Genomic DNA, 27,865 nt, shown 5'->3' on the forward strand with positions numbered 1-27,865 from the left:
TCCACCATAGGATGGGGGTATAGTAACTTTGTCATTCCGTTTGTAACACATCAAAATATTGCTCTAAGACTCCATAAAGTATATATTCTGGGTCGTGGTGAAATTCTGAGTCGATCTAAGCATGTCCGTCTGTTGAAATCACGCTTACCTCCGAACGAAACAAGCTATCGGCTTGAAACTTGGCACAAGTAGTTGTTATTGATATAGGTCGGATGGTATTGCAAATGGGCCATATCGGACCACATTTACGTATAGCCCCCATATAAACCGACCCCAAGATTTGGCTTGCGGAGACTCTAGAAGGAGCAAATTTCATCAGATCTACTATAGCCCCCGTATAAACGGACCACCAGATTTGGCTTGCTGGGTAACTTATAATACCCTTTTACACAGAGTGGTTCAGGGTATAAAAATTGACAATGATCAGGAGTCATGTTATGTTCCTCAATAGAAACCTTTCTTAAATGATGAGTAAACATCTTTACAAATAACGTCTATCAGTACTAGCATTACATTGAGAATTTCCAAAAAATGAAATTGGTTACAAAAAAGGCACACAATTAAGTTTCTGTGATTGAAATAAAGGCAGTCAAATAAATACAAATCTACGTTATGGTCATTTACAAATCAGGAAAGTTTTCGTTTGGAATAATGATACTCAGATTATTCGTTTTCCAATTAAAAACTTTAATTCACTTTTTTATTTACTCACAAAAACCACCGACATCAAACGGAAATTCAGTTGAACTCTTATATGCCAACAAAAAAAGCCTTATTTTTAAATTAACCAACAACTTGGTTGGTAGTCATCATCATCCCTACTCGAAAGGACATTAATTTTGTAATTATGTACCATTTTTTTGTTCAACCTGATAATGTTGAAAAATAAAGAAGAGAAAAACACAGAAAAACATTATTTTTCCAATTATAAGTTCCATGTCGAAATCCATTCAGTCGCGAATTACAATTTCATCATAACAGGCAGGACAAACAGAAAAGTCCAGTTATGATTGGAGTTTTTCAAGCCAACGAAAGGGTTAACCATAACCACCCCATAGCAATTGCTGATACATTTCCAAATTATCTCATCTCATGACATTTGTAGCCTACTCCCACCAAATGACAAACCGAAGTTTTAAAAACTCACCCGATATACTTACACTTTTTGTATAATCTTTTATTAAAAGTTATACTTTATTTTGATTGCGTGTATTTATAACACCGTGTAGCGGCATGGTGCTGGACACAAGAAACGATGGATTGCCAGAATGGGTCGGCGGGATGGTATGTCAAAGATAAAGTGGGTTGTTTTTACTGAATGATTTAATGAAATATATTGAGAGTTTTCTTCAATAATTGCAATGGAATAAATAAACATTTCAAATAAGGGTTTCATAAAATATCGTGATGCGTTTCACGGTTTCTAGGGATGTGAAACGAGGAGGTCTCAAAAATAATTAGAATTTGTTTTTTGATTACACTTTGAAAAATTGTATATATCTGTAAAGGATTGCTCGCTAATTTTGTAAGAAAATGTTCCCAGCTCAACGATGTTTTCTTTATTCCAAGTATGTCTCAAAGATTTTATGCAGTAAAATTTCAATGACATACAAATTAGTTCAATTCTAACTAAAACCGAAGAAGTTTTTTGTACACTTCTCAAAAATAGTAAGAATGAACTACAACGTGGTTAAAATGGGAATGATTTGGCGCCTAAGATTTCCCCTTTATTTTTAGTTCATTTTTGCTTTTCGAGAAAGATGCATTTCGTAAATGGTAGTTAAAAATCCAAAAAATTTTCGGTAATTAATTAATTTCAAAATTTGGAATACAATTTAGTTCAAAATCGCACGAGATAGTTCATTTCTCTCATAATGTAGTTTACTTTTTTCTGTGTAAATCAGAACTTGAGAAACATGGTAAATCGAAGCTTCACATAAAAAAATTTTTCTGCAGAAAATATAAGTCATAAGTTCCCAGCAAAAAATTTTGGAAGTTCTTCCAAAGGCACAACTTAAAAAGCACTTCCAGAAGATGCACTCCCAATGATGTTCTTTATTTAACTACCCAGGAAGTTCTTTTAATTCAATTTTTTATAACTTGATTTTTTCATACTTTTAATGGATAATTTTAACTTTTTTATTTCAAATAGGTTAAAAACAGAGTAGGAATTCATAAAATGGTACAAATTATGTAAATTTTGTCGAAAAAAATGCTAAATCCAATCTGAAAAAAATTGTGAATTTTTGAAAATATTTAAGGTCAAACGTTTCCGAGAAGCATTAGAATCCATTAAAAATTATAAAAATTATTTATTTGACAAAATATCACAGAATTTTTTAATTTACATCCAAAACATTGAATTCGGATCGCACCTAAAGAAGTGATGCAAATTCAGTGCAACGACTGTTGAAATGGAGGACTTCCGTCCTATGACAATCCCATGTTAGTTAAATTCATCGCTTCTGCGTCAATTTTGCACCACTTTCGGATCCAAAAAGAACATTTTCATTACTTTTTTGGCGACGCTATTGTGGCTGGGTTATTTTGCGAAATGATGAACCAAATTTGGTGAGCAATTTTGTAGTACATATTAGTACGTTCTTTTCCGAGTACCTCCAATAGACCAAAAATAGAGACTTTGTGAGTTTCAAATGAGAGACTACGTATCTAGAAATCTTTAAAATAATGACATGTTAATTAAAATAAAGCTTATAACCCTTAGGTTAGGTTAGGTTATGTGGCAGCCCAATGTATCAGGCTCACTTAGACTATTCAGTCCATTGTGATACCACAGTGGTGAACTTCTCTCTTATCACTGAGTGCTGCCCGATTCCATGTTAAGCTCAATGACAAGGGACCTCCTTTTTATAGCCGAGTCCGAACGGCGTTCCACATTCCAGTGAAACCACTTTGAGAAGCTTTGAAACCCTCAGAAATGTCACCAGCATTACTGAGGTGGGATAATCCACCGCTGAAAAACTTTTTGGTGTTCGGTCGTAGTAAGAATCGAACCCACGACCTTGTGTAACAATGCTAACAATTGCACCACGGTGGCTTTATAACCCTTGCTTCAAAAATCTTTTTCATTAAATGTTGGACACAAATTTTGCAAATTTGCGTCCCTCTGTTAAATTCGCATGTCTTTGAACTAAGACTATTTTTTCTTAAATTAAAAAGAAATTGTCCTTAAATTAACTGAAGTATTGAAACTTTAGATTTAAGATAAAAACGCTTCAAATATAGGCTAAGACTTATTTGGAGGATTTAGCGTCTTTGGTTTAAATTTTTTTGTGGAATTAAGAAAACGTTTTTTACTTTGAAGTATCTGTTATAATTTAGATTTTTAAACTGACATTTGTTTGTACGTGAGTACCTTTATTCTTAAACCGCGAAAAGAGAATGAAAATTTGATAAATGAGATCTGTATCCTAATTTTAATTTTATTGGTCCTAGATTTAAAGCCAGATAGCTCGCTAAAAAATGTTTTTATTTTAAAGAGGCCGCATCTTTGGCTCGGAATCAATAGCAACATCCTTAAAGGAAGGTCAAAATCTTATGTACCCTCCACCATGGATTGCGTAGAAACTTCTACGAAAGACTGTCATCCACAAATTTCAACTCACTCGGATGAAATTTGCTCCTCCAAGAGGCTCCAAAACCAAATCTCGGGATCGGTTTATATGGCGGCTATAAATGATTATGGACTGATATGGACCACTTTTGGCATGGTTGTTAAATATCATATACCACCACCACGTACCAAATTTCAACCAGATCGGATGAATTTTGCTTCTCCAAAAGGCACCGGAGAACAAATCTGGCGATCGGTTTATATGGGAGCTATATATAATTATGGACTGATAGGAACCATTTCCTGCATGGTTGTTGGATACCATATACTAACATCACGTACCAAATTTCAACCGAATGGGAAGAATTTTGCTCTTCCAAGGTGCTCCGGAGGTAAAATCTCGGGATCGGTTTATATGGGGCCTATATATAATTATGGACCGATATCGACCAATTTTTGCATGGCAGTTTGAGGCCATATATTAACATCACGTACCAAATTTCAACTGAATCAGATGAATTTTGGTCTTCCAAGAGGCTCAGGAGGTCAAATCTGGTGATCGGTTTATATGGGGGCTATATATAATTATGGACCGATGTGAACCAATTTTTGCATGGTTGTTAGATACCATATACTAACACCATGTACCGAATTTCACCCGGATCGGATTAAATTTGCTTCTCTTAGAGGCTCTGCAAGCCAAATCGGGGGATCGGTTTATATGAGGGCTATATATAATTATGGACCGATATGGACCAATTTTTGCATGGTCATTGGAGACCATATACTAACACCATGTACCAAATTTCAGCCGGATCGGATGAAATTTGCTTCTCTTAGAGGCCTCGCAAGCCAAATTTGGGGTCCGTTTCTATGGGGGCTATACGTAAAAATGGACCGATATGGCCCATTTGCAATACCATCCGACCTACATCAATAACAACTACTTGTGCTAAGTTTCAAGTCGATAGCTTGTTTCGTTCGGAAGTTAGCGTGATTTCAACAGACGGACGGACGGACATGCTCAGATCGACTCAGAATTTCACCACGACCCAGGATATATATACTTTGTGGGGTCTTAGAGCAATATTTCGATGTGTTACAAACGGAATAACAAACTTAATATACCCCCCATCCTATGGTGGAGGGTATAAAAAGCGTCGCTAAAAGTAGTAGAAAAATTCTTTTTGGTTCCGGAAGTGGTGCAAAATTGGCGCAGAAGCGATGAATTTAACATAGCTGTCATAGGACGTATGTTCATCATTTCAACAGGTGATGCACTGAATTTTCATCACTGATCTGAAGTGATCCGAATTCAGTGTTTTGGGTATGAATTAAAAAATTGTGTAATATTTTGCCAAATAAATAATTTTTATAATTTTTTATGATTTTTAATGCATACTAAAGCTTGTCTGAAATGTTTGACCTCAAATATTTTCAAAAACCTCAATTTTTCTAGAATGGATTTAGCATTGTTTTCGACTTTAGCATTTTCAATTCGTACTCTGTTTTTAACCTATTTGAAACAAAAAAGTCAAAATTACCCATTAACTAGTGAGTAAAGTAGAAAGTCGGGCGGGGCCGACTATATCATACCCTAAACCACCCCCATTTAATTAGTAATCATAAGCATTTGGGGGTATCATTGGTATAGGTTTGGGAGATGAACCGCATTTCCTTATTTATGAAAATTAAGGAGCACATGTTTATTGCAATTTTATCACAATCTGAACAGATATACCTGATATTAGGAGCTATACTTGGTTTTACACCTACAGAGTTGGGTTAGGTATAGTGGCAGCCCGATATATCTGGCTCATTAGACTATTCAGTCCATTGTGATACCACAGTGGTGAACTTCTCTCTTATCACTGAGTGATGTCCGATTCTCTGTTAAGCTCAATGAAAAGGGACCTCCTTTTTAAAGTCGAGTCCGAACGCCGTTCCACATTATGCAAGGCGGGTATGCTAACCATTGCACCACTGTGGCTCCTACCTACAGTGTTAGTAGGCCACTAATATTGAGTTTATTATTAAAAAACCAGTAAGGAAAGTCTAAAGTCGGGCGGGGCCGACTATATTATACCCTGCACCACTTTGTAGATCTAAATTGTCGATACCATATCACATACGTCAAATGTGTTGGGGCTATATATAAAGGTTTGTCCCAAATACATACATTTAAATATCACTCGATCTGGACAGAATTTGATAGACTTCTACAAAATCTATAGACTCAAAATTTAAGTCGGCTAATGCACTAGGGTGGAACACAATGTTAGTAAAAAAATATGGGAAACATTTAAATCTGGAGCAATTTTAAGAAAACTTCGCAAAAGTTTATTTATGATTTATCGCTCGATATATATGCATTAGAAGTTAAGGAAAAATAGAGTCATTTTTACAACTTTTTGACTAAACAGTGGCGATTTTACATGGAAAATGTTGGTATTTTGACCATTTTTGTCGAAATCAGAAAAACATATATATGGGAGCTATATCTAAATCTGAACCGATTTCAACCAAATTTGGCACGCATATCAACAATGCTAATTCAACCCCTTGTGCAAAATTTCAACTAAATCGGAGTTACAAATTGGCCTCTATGGTCATATGAGTGTAAATCGGGCGAAAGCTATATATGGGAGCTATATCTAAATCTGAACCGATTTCAACCAAATTTGGCACGCATAGCTACAATGCTAATTCTACTCCCTGTGCAAAATTTCAACTAAATCGGAGCAAAAAATTGGCCTCTGTGGTCATATGAGTGTAAATCGGGCGAAAGCTATATATGGGAGCTATATCTAAATCTGAACCGATTTCAACCAAATTTGGCACGCATAGCTACAATGCTAATTCTACTCCCTGTGCAAAATTTCAACTAAATCGGAGCAAAAAATTGGCCTCTGTGGTCATATGAGTGTAAATCGGGCGAAAGCTATATATGGGAGCTATATCTAAATCTGAACCGATTTCAACCAAATTTGACACGCATAGGTACAATGCTAATTCTACTCCCTGTGCAAAATTTCAACTAAATCGGAGCAAAAAATTGGCCTCTGTGGGCAAATGAGTGTAAATCGGGCGAAAGCTATATATGGGAGCTATATCTAAATCTGAACCGATTTGGCTGATATTTTGCAAGTTTTTCGAGACTCATAAAATATTCGGATGTACGGAATTTGAGGAAGATCATAAAATATTCGGATGTACGGAATTTGAGGAAGATCGGTTGATATACACGCCAATTATGACCAGATCGGTGAAAAATATATATGGCAGCTATATCTAAATCTGAACCGATTTTTTCCAAAATCAATAGGGATCGTCTTTGAGCCGAAACAGGACCCTATACCAAATTTTAGGACAATCGGACTAAAACTGCGAGCTGTACTTTGCACACAAAAATACATCAACAGACAGACAGACAGACGGACAGACAGACAGACGGACATCGCTAAATCGACTCAGAATTTAATTCTAAGGCGATCGGTGTACTAAACGATGGGTCTCACACTTTTCCTTCTTGGCGTTACATACAAATGCACAAACTTATTATACCCTGTACCACAGTAGTGGTGAAGGGTATAAATAGGAAATCGCTCAATTAGTGTGGATAATGTAGCCAAATTTGCGAAAATCTGGCAATATATTTATGTAAGAGCTATATGTAAGTCTAAGTTCGATCGGCTAATACATCTAAATTTGAAATTTGAATAACATTTGTCAATAAATAAGAAAATTATGGACAAATTTAGGAAATCGATCTGTGCATATATATGGGAGCTATATCTAAATGTGAATGGATTTGAATGATATTTTGCAGGTTTGATTGATACCAGAGAAGGTTACATTGTGGTAAGTTTGAGTGAGATTAACCGATAGAAACAAATGCCAGATAGAAACAAAATTTAACATGTGTTCATAACAGAGATGGAAGTTTCCAAAACACTTAACTTTTTCGGTTTATACCGCGCCTTTTGTGCTAGGCTAAGAAGTTTCCGAATCGCCCTCGTATATGTGGGAGCTATATCTAAATCTGAATCGATTTGGATGATATTTTGCAGGTTTAGTTGATATCACTGAAGGTTACCTTGTGCTAAATTTGAGTAAGATTGGTCAAAAAATAAGACTATTATGGTCAGAAATAAATTTATTAGGGTACATTTTTGAAAAACGGGCGATACATATATATGGGAGCTATGTCTAAATCTGAAGCGATTTGGATGATATTTTGTAGGTTTGGTTGATACCACAGAAGGTTACTTTGTGCTAGATTTTTGTAAGATCGGTTGATAAATAAGGATTTCATGGCCAAATTGGGGAAGATCGGACGATACATATATATGGGAGCACATAATGCTAGTATTACAAAAGATTATAGTAAGCCAAGTTTGAGAAAGATCGGTTCATAAATAAAGGTTTGATGGCCAAATTTGGCAAAATCGGGCGATACATATATATGGGAGCTACATCTAATTCTGAACCGATTTCGATGAAATTTTGCAGACTTGAAGAATGATGAAAAATATTACTTTGTGCCAAATTTAAAGACGATCGGTGAGTAATAAAGCGCAACGTGACCCGATTTGTAGAAATCGGGCGATACATATAACAGGCCCCCAGCGACTTTTTCTTGTTCTCAGACCTCAAAAGGATGCAATGAAGAGGTGATCGCCGAAACTGAGGCCTATTTTGAGGCAAAACCGAAGGAGTACTACCAAAATGGAATCAAAAAATTGGAAGGTAGTCATAATCGTTGCTCTTGAAGGGGCCTATATTGAAAAATAAAATTTTGACAAAAAAGTGTGTTTTTCTTTGTTAGACCGGGGACTTATTAGCCAACCTGTTATATGGCAGCTATATCTAAATTTGATCCGATTTCTTCCAAATTCAATAGCTCGTCCTTGTGCCCAAAAAAAACACTCTGTACCAAATTTCATAAAAATCGGTTAATAATTGCGACCGGAATCCTGCGAACAACAAATACATGGACAGACGCACGGACGGACGGACACCAAGCGCTAGATCGACTCAGGAGGTGATTCTGAGTGGGGTATAATAAATATCACAATGGACTGAATAGTCTAAGTGAGCCTGAATCTTAATCGGGCTGCCACTTTAACCTTTAACCTAGGGTATAAAAATATGAGAACAGCCATTTATAAAAAATGTTTTAAAAGATCTTCCTGTGAAATTAAAATAAAGAACATCGTTGGGAGAACATTTCTGGAAGTGCTTTTACAGTCGAGCTTTAGAAAAATTTCCAAGATTTTTTTCCTGGGAATTCCATGAACTAAAATATAATAAAATCGCCTTTAGTGAAATATAGGGTTCACTTTTTTTTAGGGTATATTCATTGTCTCTTATTCATCGCTAATATCGTGTATTCATCTCTCCTTATAAAATTTGTAGCTTTATTGATTATAAATCGGCGTGGATGTTTAGACTTGTGACAATTAAAGTAATTTACTAAATTACTTAAAAAAAAATAATTAATTGGGACAGGTATTATTTTTTCATCTAAAGTTTCTTTGAGTAAATTTTAAACAAATAAGAATTTACATAAATTATCGAAAATATTGTTTTCATAATATACGGCAATTTAAATCTATATACTCTTACCAACAGCGAATAATAAATAAATCAATCAATCACTCATTCTCTTCGTATACAATTTTGTTATTGTCATTTTGATGTAATTATATTTATGGCTTTTATAATAATTACTCTGTAATTAGTTAACCAATCACAAGTATATTCAATTCCATTTTGATTTCAATTTTGTGTTAATTATTTTTTTTTTCTCCCCCAAAATAGTGGCATGTCAAATTCTAAAAATAGGGATAAATCGTCAGTATCTGATTGATACAACAAACCTTAGAACATTCGACGTCGATATTGATTTGGAATGGAAACCTAAAAACATGGCTAAATACCATAAGTGTATTCGTTTATTATTTCCAATCAATTATTTTTTCATATATACTCGACTTATATACCAATGGCTGGAGAAGGGAAAACACGCAATATATAAGAATGTAGCAATGTATTTTCATATTTCATAAATAGATTTACCACCGTCTAATCGAAATATAAAAGAGCCACCCTCTTCGTTAACGATTCATCCAATTATATGGATAATATGCTCGTGTTTTCTTATCAAGGCATTTCATTCGTTCATATTCTTGTTAGGACAATTACAAAGGTCCTGAGTAGTTAGCTATAGGTTTTTTTTGCCTCCTCGTTGTGCACTTACACTCGGAATTGTTTGGAGAAACGCCTTTTTGTGACCATTTGCTAAGTACATCAATGATTGTTGTTGTCCCTTGTTAAGTTATTCGCTGGCAATGATTTTTGGTATGACAAACACTTTTATTCAAGCGATTCAAATTGTTTTACTAACGTAACTTGTCCAATGGGATTTTTCCTTTCCGTCCGCAAAGGACAACCCTTTATACAGAAAATAATGAACTGTTTTTGTTATGAATATTTTACTCGATTGATCAATTACAATTACAAGTCAATTGCAAACTATACTATACATATTTTAACCATTTTGTTAGGATTGCCTGCACATTTCCATTTATATGACATTCATAAATGAATAATTAATTCAAAATATGGATTCAATTTGAATACCAGTGCTCCAATTCAGAAATGGAAGTTTTGTGGCCTTATTATGAATTGAGGCGAAATGTAATGTTAAAGTATCTATTAAAATATAATTTGAACCAATATTGAACCCCTTCATTATGTACTTGTATGAATTCAAATTGTATTATAATTAATAGTAGGAGACGGTTAGATCCAGAATAGATAGTATTATAGTTTAATATAAGAATTTTTTAGAAAAAGATACCATATCGAATTTATGCGGATTTGATGAGAAATGCTTCCTACACAAAAGCAACTTGAATCCAAAGATTTTGAACTTAAGGATTTTGGTATTGATACTGAACCATGCTTAAATTAAAAACATTTGTAGGGATCAATAAAAATAAAATTCTCGTTTATCGAAAGAGGTCGAAGCGCTGAAATTGTCCCAGTCAAAACACCCAATACGAATAAAACAAGTATGCCAAAGTCCATATAGTAAAAGCATGACTTCATTCTGAAAGACGATCGAAAAATGTACAAAAACTCCTTTTAGTCGTTATAATATATAACTACTGAATTTTGAATACTGAATTTTGAATACTACTGATAGAATATTGTAAGACATGCACGCAGAGAAGAAACATGATTGTCACAATCATACTCGAAGCGCAAAATAATATGATAGGAACTATTTTTGCGGCAACCATGTAACATTTTCACCTGCAACCATGTTGGCTTAGTGAACATGGTTCTAAGAAAAATAAAATTGTCCTCATCTAAAATGTTATTATATTGATAAAAAGAATTTTGTTTCCATTAAAAGACAATGGACACGATCTAAAATGTTATGGTATTCGTCAAAAATGTTTTTCTTCCAGTAAAATGTTACAACGTAAAATGTCACAACGTAAAATGTTTTTATCTTTATGAAAAAACCTTTTTCGTCGTCGAAAAAAAGGACGCCACTTGAAAAAAGAAAACACAAAATTAATTTTATTTATTTGTTTTTATTTATTTATAAACTAATTCATTGTTTATTTGTATTTACTATGTCACGCAAGCAAACTCACATATTTTTACACATTCTATTTTGGTTCAATTTCAATAATAAGTAATTATTCCAAATTTACTTGGTGCCCATCAAATATACCAATGCATACATCATGTAACTGCAAATAAAAATAAATTATACCATATATCAAAATGCAGAACAAAAAACAGGTACATTTTTTCAATTACACTTTCCTTGTTTGTGTTCACATAAACCCACGTGCCACTTCTGAGTAAATAAATTAACACAAAAGACAGTAATTCCGTATTCTCCGTCCATTCTAAGAAAAAATCGTGTGTACCTGCTCAATGTTTTTATAAAATTCTTTTCGCTGCCAAAAAATTAAATTGTCACGAAAACAATGTACATGTTCTTTATGGCCATGTAATGGTTCTAGACATGTCTATACGTAACCTATAAAAATACTTTTCTCTCTGCAAAAAAGTAAAAACAATTGAATGGTCAGGTACATGATTTTCCCGACCATATAATGGTCTCAAATTCTATCATTTAAATAATAGAACATGTTTGCGGCATTTGAGAACCATTTAAATGCTTATTGCCAGCATACATTTTTCTTCGGTCGAAAACTATTTTTACAAAGACAAAATACATGGTTTTCGCGACAATTTCCTACTCTATATAAGCATTAAATGGATGCGGCAAACATGTGTAAACATATTTTTTCTGTGCGTGTTGTAAGACATTGACTGAAATGATGACTATATGTTGTTATGTTTGCATTTGCTCAATAAAATATGCTAATATAACTAAAACACTCCAAACTTCTTTAATTACAATTCTTAGGGAAATAATCGGCCAAATAGAGGCTTCGTCTAAGAACTCTGCTTTGATCGAGCTCTTTATAATAGATACTTCAAAGTAAAAAATGTTTTCTTATTTCCAAAAAAACATTAAACCAAAGATAACGATTCTACACCCAGAGAAGGAATATGATAACCTCCTAGATGTTATTTTTGGACGGTGAACACGTTTGTCGTAACCATATTATTTTCTTGGACAGTATATATCTGATTTCGCCAATCATTTCTCCCCATGAAACAATAGCATTTTGCTCTACTCTGCGTGTATACGTCAGTTAATTTAAATACGACTTCTTTAAATTAAAAATGTTTTCTTTAATTTTACATAAAATTTACCTTATGTTACATCAAAGACCTACGACCTAAAGCAATCACACTACATCACATGCTTGAACTCCATCATACTGAATGCAATTGATCAAAATGCTTTTGTAAGCTTATAAACAATAAAACGAGCGGTGTACAGATGATAGCAATCTAAGCACCACAAAAATTCGAAAATTTTATGTCAATATTTTATTTCTATAACAAATTTATTCCTATAGAAAATTTTGTCAACATTTATTTCTACACAATATTTTTTAAAAATTTTATTTCTATAGAAAATTTTGTCAAAATTTATTTGTATAGAAAATTTTGTCAAAATTTTATTTTTATAGAAAATTTTGTCTACATTTTATTTCTACAGAAAATTTTGTCAACATTTTATTTCTATAGAAAATTTTGTCAACATTTTATTTCTATAGAAAATTTTGTCAAAATTTTATTTCTATAGAAAATTTTGTCAAAATTTTATTTCTATAGAAAATTTGTCAAAATTTTATTTCCATGGAATATTTTGTCAAAATTTTATTTCTATAGAACATTTTGTCAAAATTTTATTTCTATAGAAAATTTCGTCAAAATTTTATTTCTATAGAAAATTTTGTCAACATTTTATTTCTATAGAAAATTTTGTCAAAATTTTATTTATATAGAAAATTTTGTCAAAATTTTATTTCTTTAGAAAATTTTATCAAAATTTTATTTGTATAGAAAATTTTGTCAAAATTTTATTTCGATAGAAAATATTGTCAAAATTTTATTTCTATAGAAAATTTTTTCAAAATTTTATTTCTATAGAAAATTTTGTCAATTTTTTTTTCTATAGAAAATTTTGTCAATATTTTTTTCTATAGATAAGTTTGTCAAAATTTTATTTCTATAGAAAATTTTGTCAAAATTTTATTTCTATAGAAAATTTTGTCAAAATTTTATTCCTATGGAAAATTTTGTCAAAATTTTATTTCTATGGAAAATTTTGTCAAAATTTTATTTCTATAGTAAATTTTGTCAAAATTTTATTTCTATAGAAAATTTTGTCAATATTTTATTTCTATAGAAAATTTGTCAAAATTTTATTTCTATGGAATATTGTGTCAAAATTTTATTTCTATAGAATATGTTGTCAAAATTTTATTTCTATAGAAAATTTTGTCAAAATTTTATTTCTATAGAAAATTTGTCAAAATTTTACTTCTATAGAAAATTTTGTCAAAATTTTATTTCTATAGAAAATTTTGTAAAATTTTACTTGTATAGAAATTTTTTTCACAATTTTATTTCTATAGAAAATTTTGTCAAAATTTTATTTCTATTGAAAATTTTGTCAACACGTTATTTCTATGGAAAATTTTGTGAAAATTTTATTTCTATAGAAAATTATGTCAACATTTTATTTCTATAGAAAATTTTCTCAAAGTTTTATTTGTATAGAAAAATTTGTCAAAATTTTATTTCTATAGAAAATTTTGTCAACATCTTATTTCTATAGAAAATTTGGCATAATTTTATTGCTATACAAAATTTTCTCCAAATTTTATTTCTGTAGAAAATTTTGTAAAAATGTTATTTCTATAGGACATTTTGTCAAAATTTTATTCCTCCAAAAAATGTTGTCAAAATTTTATTCCTAGAGTAAATTTTGTACCTTGAGAAAATTTTGTCAAAATTTTATTTCTATAGAAAAGTTTGTCAAAATTTTATTTCTATAGAAAATTTTGTCAACATTTTTCCTATAGAAAATTTTCTCAAACATTTTTTTTTGTATAGAAAATTTTTTCAAAATTTTATTTCTATAGAAAATTTTGTCAAAATTTTATTTGTATAGAAAAGTTTGTCAAAATTTTATTTCTATAGAAAATGTTGTCAAAATTTTATTTCTATAGAAAATTTTGTCAAAATTTTATTTCTATAGAAAATTTTGTCAACATTTCATTTATACAGAAAAATTTGCCAACATTTTATTCCTATAGATTTTTTTTATACCCTCCACCATAGGATGGGGGTATATTAACTTTGTCATTCCGTTTGTAACACATCGAAATATTCAAGTTCATAATTGTATATAGCTCACATATAAGCGACCCCCATATTTTAATTCTGGCTCTCTACGTACAGTGCAAAAGTCCATATCGATTCGTAATTATTTGTAGACTTACCTATACATACCTTTTTTGTCTAATATATACCACGTATGGACTAACTCACAACTTAGAAAACGATGTTAAGAGGTTTTAAGATACCACAACCCAATTAATTCGATTTTGGATGACAGTCTTTCGTAGAAGTTTCTACGCAATTCATGGTGGAGGGTATATAAGATTCGGCCTGGCCGAACTTATGGTCGTATATACTTGTTTAAATTTTATTTCTATAGAAAATTTTGTCAAAATCTTATTTTTATAGAAAATGTTTTGTCAAAATTTTATTTCTATAAAAAATTTTGTCAAAATTTTATTTCTATGTTTTTTTAATGGCTGGGGAGCCTTGAATCAAGTTTAGTATTGTAAGGTTTTTTGTTTTTTATTTCCTTTAGCTTTATTCTAGCTATTTAGATATATCCAAAAACTCAGATATTGTTGTTTATTGTAATATATATTATTTGGCCACGTTGGCTTCATACTACAAATATGTCCAATAAAATGAAAAAATGAATATGTTGTCAAAATTTTATTTCTATTGAAAATTTTGTCAAAATTTTATTTTTATAGAAAATTTTGTCAAAATTTTATTTCTATAGAAAATTTTGTCAACATTTTATTTTTATAGAAAATTTTGTCAAAATTTTATTTCTATAGAAAATTTTTTCAACATTTTATTTCTATAGAAAATTTTGTCAACATTTTATTTCTATAGAAAATTTGTCATAATTTTATTTCTATGGAATATGTTGTCAAAATTTTAATCCTATAGAAAATTTTGTTAAAATTTTATTTCTATAAAAAATTTTGTCAAAATTTTATTTCTATAAATTTTTTTCTCAAAATTTTATTTCTATAGAAAATTTTGTCAAAATTTTATTTCTATGGAAAATTTTGTCAAAATTTTATTTCTATAGAAAATTTTGTCAACATTTATTTTAATAGAAAATTTTGTCAAAATTTCATTGCAATAGATTTTTTTTTTCAAAATTTCATTGATATAGAAAATTTTTTCAAAATTTTATTTCTATAGAAAATTTTAGTCAAAATTTTATTTCTATAGAAAATTTTGTCAAAATTTTATTTCTATAGAATTTTTTTTCAAAATTGCGTTTCTATAAAAAATTTTTTCAAAATTTTTACACAATTTTATTTCTATAAAAAAGTTAAGTACCTCTTAGTTGGAGAGGAATATTTTGCAAAATCTACCAAAACATAAAAAATCTATGATGTCCGGTTGAATTCTACAGCAGGTTCAACTGTGGTCCTAGTGCTAAAAGGTCCTTAATTCGTGATTACCCCAAAATCCAAAATTCCACACAAATATATGTATTATATATTAAAACTTCTTTTACTCACATCTCCTAAACTATGCGTCCTAGAGCGAAAAGGAGCTTAATTCGTAATCATCTCTAGAAAATCCAAAATTCCACCCAAATTCCAATACATATCACCCACACTGTAGACTGCGTGACAATTCATTCGGACTCTGTTATAATATCATTGAATCGGTTTACGTTTTACATTCATTGATATCCTATGGTTCCTTTAGGGATGTTCATTGTCAATGTGTATATATTTTTAAAAAAATATTTTCAAATATTCATGGATATATGTATGTAAGGATCCTAGCTATTGTATCTTCTAATCTATTTCAGCTAATGTGTTCACATCTTTGCTAATGTAATTGTTATTCGTACTTACTCAAATGTTAATGGATACAAAAGTAATTTACATTCAAAGAAAACAATAATGATATCATGTTACATTTGAACAATGAACAAGTACAATGAATATAGCTGCAAAAAAAGTGATACATATCTTTAGGTAAACATTAGCACCACCATAAAACCACAGAAGTACGATACTGCGAGATTAAATTCGTCAGCATGTGGTTCTCCATGTAAATTTCTAGATACATCTGTCTGTTCACAATACTTATGTAAATGTGTGAATTTTTGCAACTAATGAGAATTGAAAATGTAACAACAATATGTGTGAATACATAGAAATAATGTGCTGACAGTGATAGTTTATGCAATGAAGGATACAAATTATAGAGTTGCCAAAGTCTTAAGACGAAATTTCATATATTAGCCAAGCAATAAAAAAATGAACGTTTTTATCACAAACATTTCTCATTTTTTTCCATTTCCAATTAAGTTTTTCTGGGCAAGTCTTGGAAATTGCACTATTTCGCCGTTGCGGTTCCACTCCTGATATCCATTGGCTTCTTGATAGGGGAGTTGAGAAAGAAATTCGGGCTGAAGACAACGACTACTGCATGAGTCTGGTGCTCAGGAGAATCAGCAATTAACAGGTTGGCTGATAAGTTCCCGGTCTAACAAAGAAAGACACATTTCTTTTGTCAAAATTCGTTTTTATTATTCAACATAGTTCCCTTCAAGAGCGATACAACGATTATAATGACCTTCCAATTTTGGTAGTACTCCTTAGGTTTTGGCTCAAAATAGGCCTCCGTTTCGGCGAACACCTCTTCATTGCAGCCAATTTTTTTTCACTGCGAGCATCCTATTGAGGTCTGAAAACCAAGAAAAAGTCGCTGGGGCCAGATCTGGAGAATACGGTGGGTGGGGAAGCAATTCGAAGCCCAATGCATGAATTTTTGCCATCGTTCTCAATGACTTGTGGCTCGGTGCGTTATCTTGGTGGAACAACACTTTTTTCTTCTTCATGTGGGACCGTTTTGCCGCGATTTCGACCTTCAAACGCTCCAATAACGCCATATAATAGTCACTGTTGATGGTTTTTCCCTTCTCAAGATAATCGATAAAAATTATTCCATGCGCATCCCAAAAAACAGAGGCCTTTACTTTGTCAGCGGACTTTTGAGTCTTTCCACGCTTCGGAGACGGTTCACCGGTCGCTGTCCACTCAGCCGACAGTCGATTGGACTCACGAGTGTAGTGATGGAGCCATCTTTCATCCATTGTCACATATCGACGGAAAAACTCGGATGTATTACGAGCAGCGTTGCCAGAATTGTTTCACCAAAAACCGCTAGATTTGCCCAAAAAAATAGCTAAAAAATGCTAAAAAAATAGCTAGAAAAAAAGCTAAATTTTTTTGTATCAAAAGTCACATTTTTGATTGAAATTTAACAAACTTAAAGGCTTTATTTCACTTAAAATGCATATTATTTTCATTTTAATTCATTTTAATTCCACTTCTGTGAGACTGTAACAATATCTAAGGCATATTAGTTCTGTTTGCGTATTCGATACATTTTGATTACTATCACAAATTTTTTCTTTTCTTCATGAGCTAGCAAAGTGTTTTAAAAACGTGCTAGCGTCAACTTAAATTTCCAAATTCAGACTCGACTTCAAGTAGAAATTATTGTATGTATACGTTTTTAAAATAAAGTGTTGAAAAACATTTTCTATTTTTGAACGCTATTTTAGTTTGTGGTCAAGAAGTAAAAACTCCTCACATACAAAGACTATTTCATTAATTCTTCCTTCTTTCATGAAAAGAAGAAGGACAAAACGACTTTATCGTCTTTTGGACAAGGAAAACAGTTTATATAAGAGAAATTCACAAATACTATTATAACCAAAATTCGCGTTCGTATTTTAAGGAGATGTAATCTTTGGCCTCACGACAATATTTTTTCAGTGCACATAGCAATTCACATCTACTATTTTAATTTAGTAATATCGTAATAACTTTAGAATATTATAATAACATAAAAAAGATAAACGAGTCAAATGATAACTTTTATGAATATGATGAAAAAAACTTTACAACAAGGTGTATTTGCTACAAAAATGCCCGCATAATGGCTGGAATCATTATTAATGTTTCAACTGAGCTTTACAATTTTGTGGAAACCCTTATTCTTGCAGCAAGGCTTAGATAAAAACGCTGTTTTATCCATATTTCAATAGAAACATGCCAAAAATAGCTAAAAGGGTCATGAAAAAAAGCCAGAAAAAAAGCTAAAAGCTAAATGCATTTTTTTCCCGCTAAACGTCTTCAAAAAAGCCAAATCTAGCGGGAAAAAAGCTAAATTGGCAACGCTGATTACGAGTTAACAGCTGCAAACACCGCTCAGAATCATCAACACGTTGTTGTTTTTAGTTAAATGTGAGCTCGCGCGGCACCCATTTTGCACAGAGCTTCCGCATATCCAAATATTGATGAATGATATGACCAACACGTTCCTTTGATATCTTTAAGGCCTCTGCTATCTCGATCATCTTCATTTTACGGTCATTCAAAATCAATTTGTGGATTTATTTGATGTTTTCGTCGGTAACCACCTCTTTCGGCCGTCCACTGCGTTCACCGTCCACCGTGCCCATTTCACCACGCTTGAATTTTGCATACCAATCAATTATTGTTGATTTCCCTGGGGCAGAGTCCGGAAACTCATTATCAAGCCGAGTTTTTGCTTCCACCGTATTTTTTCCCTTCAGAAAACAGTATTTTATCAAAACACGAAATTCCTTTTTTTTTCATTTTTTCACAATAACAAAAGTTGCTTCACAAAAGACGCTCTATCTCACAAACTAATTGACTTACAGACGTCAAATTTTGACACGAATCATTTGAAGGTTGGTACTATATAAAAATCATATGCATTTAATACTAGCGACGCCATCTATGTGTCAGACCGGGGACTTATCAGCAAACCTGTTATGCCCTATCCTCAAGCAATTCAACCAAAATTTCAATTTAGCTTTATTTTATTTCTGAAATTAAATCATTGTAGTTAAACTTTTCCTCAGTGTCAGAAAATATTCTTAAGTTTTATTATTTTTTCTTACTTTTTAATGTACAATTAATCTTTATTCGAGCTTTACAATTATTCATTATTTGAGCTGGGTATGTTTAGCTGGGCAAAAGGTGACGTGTGTCATGTGGCCCTTGGCTGCAGTTGGGACACACGTCAGCTACGCTGCTACACGCAAAGAAAAAAAAACGTTTGGAAAACGTGTACCGAAAACGTTTTTCTTTTGTTAGAGTTTTTTGAATTGCTTCGAAAATTTTAAACTTTTATCACCAAAAAAATTCGTTTGTTACAAAATTTTTATTTGTTCAATAAAAAAGTTAGTTTTGAACAACAACGCAGTCCATTTCGTTTATATCAAACACTGTTCTTTTCTGACTTTAGGTCTTTAATAAGACACATTTTACAGTTCAAAATTTAATATACTACAATGTAATGTTGAACATTTTTTTCGGAATCTTCCGAACATATCTGGAATATATGTAAAAAAAAAACAAAAAAAAACTTTGGTCGAAGCAGGGATCGAACCCACGACCCTTGGCATGCAAGTCGGACGTAGCAACCACTGCACCACGGTGCCAAACTAAATGTTTGTTTCTGTTAAATAAACTTTGTTTATTCGGTTCGTGGGCACCGCAAGCTATGCTATATAAATATAACTTATATGGATATTTATCTATTGATGACCATAACAGGTACATAGCTCAGTGGTTAGTGTGTTGGCTTACAAAGTGCATGGTCCGCGGTTCGATTCTCCGTCCAGGCGAAAGGTAAAAAAAAAATTAAAAATTTATAAAATCGTATAATTTCTTCTACATTGTTGGTATTATAGGAAAAGGTGTTAAGAACTAAAAAACATCGTGGATGTGAGAAAGATGTGAGGGAAAATGCAATTAGAGGGAAATTCAATTTTTTTTGAGTTTGTCCTTATGAAATTGTTTTTACATCCTGGAAAAGAATAAACGTTTATCACTAAAAGTATATACTTTTCTCCCAAATACACTTCCTTACAGCGAAAAGCAAATGAGAAACGAACTTTGTTTGTCTAACATTTCGTTTGGGAGGAAAGAATTATTTTTTTGCGTGTATCAATCACTTATAGGTAGAAATTGAGGCGGCTGCACTTGTCTGATCTTAGTTGGACCAAAATTACCCTATCCCGTCGTGGGAGGTTTCTCCAAGTGCTATAGGCGGTGGTCGGACTCCGCGAACAGGATTAACCTTGTAGCTTTTCTCCTCTTCAGCTACAGTATCCTGTTCAGACCTGCCTGGTATGCTGCCTAATCTAGAGGCTCTCATTTGTAGCGTTGGATCTCGCACCTCTAGTATCAACCTATACATTCATGGGTGTTGATTGTTTATCCAGTTTACTTCTTTTCTGTGCAGGAAATACTGCTTTGACAACACGTAATTGTGTCTACGCACTGGAAAGATCTTTGTCTCAACATAATGGCGAGGTGTGTGCTGCGGAGACATCCTATTGCAGTTCTAAGCGATCTAGCAAGTGCTTATCACTTGTCTGAGGAGTCCACACTGACACTGCCTAATTTACCACAGGCCGGCCCGCACACAGGTTTCTTTGTCCGCAACCCTTGGGTGCCGGCAAGTGGCTTGAGAACTTTGGTTCTACCGCGGAGCTTGTCAAAAATTGCAGTGGCATGGGCAATTTGGTTGGTTCAACAGAAGAAAATAATCGAGAAGGTTCAGCTGTTAAAACTAGAAGTGCCCGTATGAAATAGGTACTTTTAGTTAGTGTGGTATCACAATGGACTGAATAGTCTAAGTGAGCCTAAAACCTGAAATCGGGCTGCAACTTTAACCTAACTACACGAAAAAAAATAATTCTTTCCTCCCAAACGAAATTTTAGACAAACAAAGTTCGTTGAAAAGAAGTGTATTTGGAAGAAAAGTATATACTTTTTGTGATAAACGTTTATTCTTTTCCAGGATGTAAAAACAATTTCATAAAGACTAACATAAAAAATGTTTTTTCTGGCTAATTGCATTTTCCCTCACATCTTTCTCACTTCCACGAAGTTTTTTTAGTTCTTAGCACCTGTTTCTGTAATACAAACAATGTAGAAGAAATTATACGATTTTATAAATTTTAAATTTTTTTTTACCTTTCGCCTGGACGGAGAATCGAACCGCGGACCATGCAATTTGTAAGCCAACATACTATCCACTGAGCTATGTAGCCGTTATTGTCATCAATAGACAATTACCCATATAAGTTATATTTATTTATATAGCATAGCTTGCGGCGCCCACGAGCCGATTAAACAAAGTTTATTGAGCAGAAAAATACATTTAGTTGGGCACCGTGGAGCAGTGGTTGCTACGTCCGACTTGCATGCCAAGGGTTGTGGGTTCGATCCCTGCTTCGACCACAGTTTTTTTTTTACATATATTCCAGATATGAACTGTAAAATATGTCTTATTAAAGACCTAAAGTCAGAAAAGAACAGTGTTTGATATAAACGAAATGGACTGTGTTGTTGGTTCAAAAATAACTTTTTTTTATCGAAAATTTATCTTCGGGAAGTGTCCTTAAGTCCTCAAAAAATAAAAATTTTGTAACAAACGAATTTTTTTGGTGTACTTTTCGAAGCAATTCAAAAAACTCTAACAAAAGAAAAACGTTTTCGGTACACGTTTTCCAAACGTTTTTTTTTTCTTTGCGTGTATGTAGTGAAGTGTGGGTAATGATTTGGATATCCTCACATTTTTGTATATCCTCACATTTCTAGCAGTGTAGTTACACTGCCAATGTAGACGTTTAAATGGTCGCAGATGTCATCAACAATAGGCCCTGCTGACAGTCGTCCGTATATGATACAATTTCGGCGCCATCAGTAGGAGGTGGAGTAGAGGTTATGTAGAGGTTGAATAGTTATCACCCCTGTTTCACTATAAATTCTACATACGGCTGGTGCCCGCACATATAATTCGTAACCCAAAGCTTGGTTCCTGCCGGTAGGGACGTGTTCTCGATGTCCTCGAATAGTCTGTCATGGTTGACCGTATTGAATGCATTCAATAGGTGAAACGCCACGAGGATTGTCCTGTGACACGGCTTGGGCTGATTGAGTTATCTATTTATGTAGGCTGAAATGGCAAGCAAAGCCGGAATCCATGTTGAAGATTGGCTGTTGGAAAAATAAGATCCCATTAGATTCTAGGATAGAATTTACAACTATGTATGTATGTCGGAGAAAATAACTTTTACTACATGGCACTACATTTATATAGTAGAACAATATTTCGAAAAAAGAGAACTTTTTCTCAAATAGGTATCATAATTTTTACACCCACCACCATAGAATGGTGACGGGGGTATAATAAGTTTGTCATTCCGTTTGTAACACATCGAAATATCGATTTCCGACTATATAAAGTATATATATTCTAGATCAGGGAATAAGACGATATAACGATGTCCGTCTGTCCATCTGTCTGTCTGTCTGTCTGTCTGTCTGTCTGGCTGTCTGTCTGTTGTAATCACGCTACAGTCTTCAATAATGAAGCAATCGTGCTGAAAATTTGCACAAACTCGTCTTTTGTCTGCAGGCAGGTCAAGTACGAAGATGGGCTATATCGGTCCAGGTTTTGATATAGTCCCCATATAAACCGATCTTCCGATTTGGGGTCTTGGGTTTATAGAAATCGTAGTTTTTATCCAATTTGCCTGAAATTTGAAATCTAGAGGTATTTTTTGACCATAAAGAGGTGTGCCAAAAATGGTGAGTATCGGTCCATGTTTTGGTATAGCCCCCATATAGACCGATCTCCCGATTTTACTTCTTGGGCTTATAGAAACCACAGTTTTTATCCAATTTACCTGAAATTGGAAATCTAGAGGTATTGTAGGACCACAAATACGTGTGCCAAAAATTGTGAGTATCGGTCCATGTTTTGGTATGGTCCCCATATAAAACGACCTCCCGATTTGGGGTCTTGGGCTTATAGAAACCGTAGTTTTTATCCAATTTGCCTGAAATTGAAAATCTAGAGGTACTTGAGGACCATAAAAAGGTGTGCCGAAAATGGTCCGTATCGTTCCATGGTTTGGTATAGCCCCAATACAGACCGATCTCCCGATTTTATATCTTGGGTTTATAGAATCCGTAGTTTATATACAATTTGCCTGAAATTGGAAATTTATAGGTATTTTGGGACCATAAAGGGGTGTGCCACAAATGGAGAGTATCGGTCCATGTTTTGGTATAGTCCCCATATAGACCGATATCCCGATTTTACTTCTTGGGCTTCTAGAAATCGAAGTTTTTATCCAATTTGCCTGAAATTGGAAATCTAGAGGTATTTTCGGGCCATAAAGAGGTGTGCCGAAAACGGTGAGTATCGGTCCATATTTTAGTATAGCCCCCATATGAACGATCTCCCGATTTAACTCCTTGGGTTTCTAGAAACCGTAGTTTTTATCCGATTTGCCTGAAATTGTAAATATTCTCGTATTTTAGGCTCACAAAAACGTGTATCGGATTAAGTTTTTATCGGTCCATTTGGTAATGCCTCCATATAGACCGACTTCACTTCTTGAGGGTATAGAAGACGCACTGATCATCAAAATTGCTTGAAACTCAATGTAAAATTTCCAGATTTTACTTCTCGGGTGAAAATCTACAGATTTAAGATTTCAAATCAAGACGTTATTTTATAATTTTCTTGCACACTTACAAGAGATGTTAATGATTCCTCTAAAACCCAAACAAAAATGGTTCTTATAAATCCAGAATCTGATATATTCCTCATAGGTGAAATCTTTAAATTTATCTTCGGGAAGTGTCCTCAAGTCCTCAAGCCCTCCTGAAATTTCAAAAGAAACCCTAATATTTGGTGCATGGTGGTGGGTATTTAAGATTCGGCCCGGCCGAACTTACTGCTGTATATACTTGTTATTTATTTTTTTATGTAAACCAAAACAACAAAAACAAATTATTTTATATGTTTCTCTCTACTAAGACAAAATTAACCCAATGATTCTGATTAATTTTTGGCAGTATTGATAGTAATATTTTAAAGAAAATAATTTGAAAAAAAAAAAAAATAATAAATTCCGGGATTTTCCGCACTTATTTCCCAAAAAAATGGTAAAACTCTTATTACATCTACAATTTTTGTAAATTACATTAACATTATGCTGTCAATTATCTAAATGGCATATTCCATATCATTTAACATTCAACATTTATTTCTCGGAAGCTTGGAACTTATTCCATAGCAATAGTACAATGAATGAATACGCCCTCACACATGTCTGCCATTTTGTTTTGATAGACATAATCAGGATATGCACCACCCACAAATCTCCCACACACACACACATACATGCTGCATACATGAGCTGCCTATAAGAAATAAATACAAACAGGCTGGGAGAAATTAGACAACTTGGATTAAAATTAATTGTATTGACATCTCTTATGAGGGGGTGGTATATTTTGCTCAAACAAAGGCAGGACAATAGTCGTCTTTTGCGATGTTTACAGAGTTGGCTTGTACAGATATTTTGTGACTTTGTCATTGTGGTTATTCTGTCGTACTTAAATGTAGTCACATTCATACATAATGCCATTTAATTGCTCTAATACATTTAGAGTCAAATTAAAGACATTAGACAATGTTTGCGGCGCAGCAATCCATAGATGAGACAGCTCCCTGCTCATCTCTGTGTATGGCTGCAGTCAGTTCAAAGTCCTTTGTACTGCTCGAGAGTATCTGGGACACCATAGTCTAACGATGCTAATAAAGAAAATTTACCACAAAATGAATTTTATTTATTATCCTTAAAAGTGTCTGGGGGTGTCAACTATGTGGTGATACAGGCTGTGGTTACATTTGGCTTTTCTTATCCTTGTAAATGCTCTTCTTCGCTCGTTTTGTGTTGTGTCCTTTATTATGGTTTTCGTGCCATAGTCTTTGCTTTGTGGTTTTCTTGGTATAGTCTTTATTTTACTCCTGCTGCTTAGTTAAAAGGATAATGGATGCTTAAGTGATTTTTATACAAATTGTCAGGGCTTTGTGTTAAGGCAACCAAATGGAGGAGTTGTCGTCGACGTCGACATAATGCCACACGGGAAATAAAAACTGAAATTAATTTCATACAACGTATGCTGCACCGCCCTCTAGGGAGGGGGGACGTCGCAATTGAGAAAGTTTTGGTTAGACAAAAAGGATACATTTAACTTAAATTAATTGTCTTCATAGTTGTGATAAATGTCGAGACAGATAGAAGAGAGCTTTTTTCGCCCGGGGGAGTAGAATTTATTGGGTTTTTGATTTTACACAGAGAAAAATTAAATAATCAGTATAGTTTTAAAATATTGTTAATATTGACTTCAACTTGTTTGCTTGTAGCCACAGTACCAGTCTTCCATTTACTTTTAAGAAGGAATATTGGAATATATTTCTATTCTGCTTTAAAAACAATCATGTAGTACCTGTTAGGGGCTTGAAATGTACATCCAAAACTGTTCTGACCTAAATATAGTCTTGTTAACAAACCTGATATGCAGTTTTTTCCTAAATAAAAAGAGGTTTTTTTTCTGATTCAATCACGAAATTAATTGATTCAATTAATTATACCCTAAACCACATAGTGGTCAGGGTATAATAACTTTGATCTGCCAAAAAATGTGCCTACCAGAAATATTGACTTTAGACCCCACCAAATATATATAGATCGAAATATATATAGATCAGCATTACCTCCTGAGTCGATCTAGCGCTTGGTGTCCGTCCGTCCATGTATTTGTTGTTCGCAGGATTCCGGTCGCACTTATTAACCGATTTTGATAAAATGTGGTATGTGGCGTTTTTTTGGTACGAGGACCAACGTTATTCAATTTGGAAAAAATCGGATCAAATTTAGATATTGCTATATATAGAGCCACCGTGGTGCAATGGTTAGCATGCCCGCCTTGCATACACAAGGTCGTGGGTTCGATTCCTGCTACGACCGAACACCAAAAAAATTTTCGGCGGTGGATTATCCCACCTCAGTAATGCTGGTGACATTTCTGAGGGTTTCAAAGCTTCTCTAAGTGGTTTCACTGTAATGTGGAACGCCGTTCGGACTCGGCTATAAAAAGGAGGTCACTTGTCATTGAGCTTAACATGGAATCGGGCAGCACTCAGTGATAAGAGAGAAGTTCACCAATGTGGTATCACAATGGACTGAATAGTCTAAGTGAGCCTGACACATTCGGCTGCCACCTAACCTAAGCTAGATATAGCTCCCATATATATGTATCGCCCGATTTCGATAAATGGGGTCAGATTGCGTTCATTTACTAACCGATCGGCGTCAAATTTGCACAAAGTAATCCAATTGACCACCCTTTAAGTGTGCCAAATTTCATCGAAATCGGTTCAGAATTAGATATAGCTCCCATATATATGTATCGCCCGATTTTCCCAAATTTGGCCATAAGTCCCTTATTTATCAACAGATCTGACTCAAAGTTGGCCAAATCTAATTTTCTATAGTACTTACTATATGTGCAAAAAATCATTGAAATCGGTTCAGATTTAGCTATATCTCCCATATATATGTATCGCCCGATTTTCAGAAATTTGACAATAAAACCATTATTTATTACCCGATCTTACTCAAATTTGGCTTACTATAATGTTCTATAGTACTGACTATATGTGCTAAATATCATCCAAATCGGTTCAGATTTAGATATAGCTGCCATATATGTAGCGCCCAATTTTCAAAAATTTGCCCCTTATAACCTAATTTTTGACCGTAGTGGCCTCATTTATAAACCGATTTTACACAAATTTAGCACAAGGTCATCTCCTGTAATATCAACAAAACCCGCAAAATATAATCCAAATCGGTTCAGATTTAGATATAGCTCCCATATATATGTATCGCCCGTTTTTGAAAAAATTACCCCTTACAAATTTATTTCTGACCATAATAGCCTTATTTAGTACCCGATCTTACTCTAATTTAGCACAAGGTAACCTTCTGTGGTATCAACCAAATCTGGGAAATATCGGTTCAGATTTAGCTCCCATATATATGCATCGATCGATTTTTCCAAATTTGGCCAAAATACTCTTATTTATTAACCAATGTTGCTCAAATTTCAAATGTACATGTATGAGCTGATCGTAGTTAGACTTACATGTAGCTCTTACATAAATCTATTATCCTATTTTCAGAAATATGGCTTTATTACCCACACTAATTGAGCGATTTCATTTTTTTTTTAATAATGGACTTAATATTAGTGGCATACTAACTCTGTAGGTTCAGAATCAACTATAGCTCCTAATATCAGACATTTCTGTTCAGATTGTGACAAAACTCCCATGTACCCTTTAATGTTCTTAAATGTGGAAATGCGGCTTTTCCCCAAACCTATTGATACAACAAACAATTTTTACTAATTTAGTAGGGGAGGTTTAGGGTATGATATAGTCCATAGATTTTTTAAAAAGTAAAAATTCGTAGTTTATTGTTTTTTGTGTGTATTAGGTAAAAATTAGACTGCTTAGTTATCTCGTTGAGATATGTGTGAAATTCTTTGGCCATTTTTCATTTTAGGAACACAGACT

General features: G+C 33.2%; 1 protein-coding gene across 1 annotated transcript in view; it reads left to right on the plus strand.

Annotated features, from left to right (window-relative positions):
- The window catches only part of LOC142229042 (putative ATP-dependent RNA helicase CG8611), a 63,918-nt gene that overhangs the window by 35,498 nt on the left and 555 nt on the right, over window positions 1-27,865 (plus strand). The window lies entirely within an intron of this gene.

The sequence above is a fragment of the Haematobia irritans genome, chromosome 3 (genome assembly GCF_050003625.1).
Source record: "Haematobia irritans isolate KBUSLIRL chromosome 3, ASM5000362v1, whole genome shotgun sequence".
Lineage (NCBI taxonomy): Eukaryota > Metazoa > Arthropoda > Insecta > Diptera > Muscidae > Haematobia > Haematobia irritans.